This window comes from Rhinopithecus bieti, unplaced genomic scaffold, assembly GCF_001698545.2.
Source record: "Rhinopithecus bieti isolate Rb0 unplaced genomic scaffold, ASM169854v2 scaffold_15296, whole genome shotgun sequence".
Taxonomy (NCBI): Eukaryota; Metazoa; Chordata; class Mammalia; order Primates; family Cercopithecidae; genus Rhinopithecus; species Rhinopithecus bieti.
The window spans coordinates 3,687,121-3,689,019 of record NW_016809075.1 but is presented as its reverse complement, the minus strand read 5'-3'; the positions used below and the strand labels follow the sequence as shown (position 1 = coordinate 3,689,019).

The window sequence follows — 1,899 nt, the reverse complement described above, 5'->3', positions numbered from 1 at the left end:
CTAAGTAATTTTCAAAATTATTAGAAAACATTAATTGAATTTGTCCCACTTTAGGCATTCCTACTTATGCTATGTCTCACCTCTTTTCTACCTTACGAGGTGATTCTAACTTAAACAGTAAATGCTCCCTGTCCAAAGAGGCATTAGAGGAACTTCAATTAATTGAAGAAAAAATTTCTTGTTTTATTCCATTAGTGAGGACATCTAGGATGATGATGAATAGCAGTGGTGAGAGGAGGCATCCTTACCTTGTTCCTGATCTTAGTGGGAAAGCATCTAGATATCAAAATTAAGTATGATCTTAGCTTCAGCTTCTTTTTAGAGGTTCTTTATCAAGTGGGAGAAATTTGCTTCTATTTGCCATTAGGTTTATGGGCCTGAGCATGCCACCTAGTCATTGTTTTTCCCTTTTCTTTCTGTAAAAAATCCCTCAGAATTCATAGAAAGTTGCAAGTGTCAGGTTGGTTGGTTCTGACTGATCACCTGTGTTATGGACCATCTGTGTGATTATAGGGAAAAGTTCAGAACACCAGCAACCTACATTGGATGGGACCACTTCTGACTCCAGGGATTGCCACTCAAAATCTTTCTGAGATTAACACCCACATCCAATAAGGTAATTTTGTCTAAGACCCTGGTGGGGACCGGCAGCCTTATGATCTCAAGATAATCCCTTTGACATGCTGGTAAGCAGCAGTACTACAGAAAACAACGTAGGCCCCCTGGCTACTTGTTTTGCTTTGGGAGAACAGTTGCGTTACCTCCTCTCATGCTTTGGAAAGGACTGATACCAAATGTACCTTCTTTTCTTTCCTCATCAGTGCCTGACCATGGGGTATCATGGATGTGCATGTTTCAATAGCCTCCCACTCACCCCATTAGTGAGACAGGAATTAGGGCCGTAGGGCTATTTAGGTAGCCTAACACATGATATCCATCACTGGACAAATGCAACTAACAATAGTTTATTAGTCATGTATATTCACAGCCCAGATGAGGAGGGTACCATAAGTCATGCAGGTCCACAAAGAAAATGCATTTGGGAGCAGAGGGCCTAAACATGGCTGTGGGAAACAGGCTTTGTAGTATTAAAAGGGTGAATTAACCCTTAGTTCCCCTGGGAGGATGTGATTCACTTCTTTGAATAATGTGTGGGTTAGCAAGGATCTGAAAACCCTTACACAAGAGATACAGACTATATAACTATGCTATAATAGTATAAAACTGTATTATGCAGTATAGCATAATAGTAATTATATATTTTAGTTATACATAACATATACCAGTTATGTATAATATATACAATTATATATCATTATGCAATATATTACATATATACACAAATATATCTATAAATGTACATGTAAACACACTATAGGCTATACTAGATAATGCTATACTATATAGTAGAAAATGGTCCACAAATACCTCTTTTGAATATAGCTGCAGAGGCCCAAAAAAATACCAGCAAATTGAATCCAGCAATATAAAAAAAGACCTATACAACATGACCAAATTGGATTGAGCTCAGAAAAGCAATGTTGGTCTCACATATAAATATATATTAATATACCATATTTACAGAATAAGGGATCTATTATCATAGGATCATCCCAAAAGGCACAGAAAATGATCTTTTTTTTTTTCTTTTTTTTTCTTTTTTTTTTTTTTTTTAAGACAGGGTTTTGCTCTGTCACCTAGGCTGAAGTGCAGTGGTGTAATCGTAGCTCACTGCAGCCTTGAACTCCTGGGCTCAACTGATCCTCCCTCCTCAGCCTTCTGAGTAGCTAGGGCTACAGGCATGCACCACAACACTCAGCTAATTTTTAATTTTTTTTGTAGAGACAAGGTCTTGCTCTATTGCCCAGGCTGATCTCAAACTCCTGGCCTCAAGTAATT

The 1,899-nt window shown here is 37.8% G+C and overlaps 1 long non-coding RNA gene across 1 annotated transcript in view; it reads left to right on the top strand.

Annotated features, from left to right (window-relative positions):
- The window catches only part of LOC108539649 (uncharacterized), a 9,128-nt gene that overhangs the window by 3,934 nt on the left and 3,295 nt on the right, over nucleotides 1-1,899 (top strand). The window contains exon 2 of the long non-coding RNA XR_001888447.1: nucleotides 514-616. This is a non-coding gene — a long non-coding RNA (uncharacterized LOC108539649). The remainder of the gene's footprint in view (nucleotides 1-513; nucleotides 617-1,899) is intronic.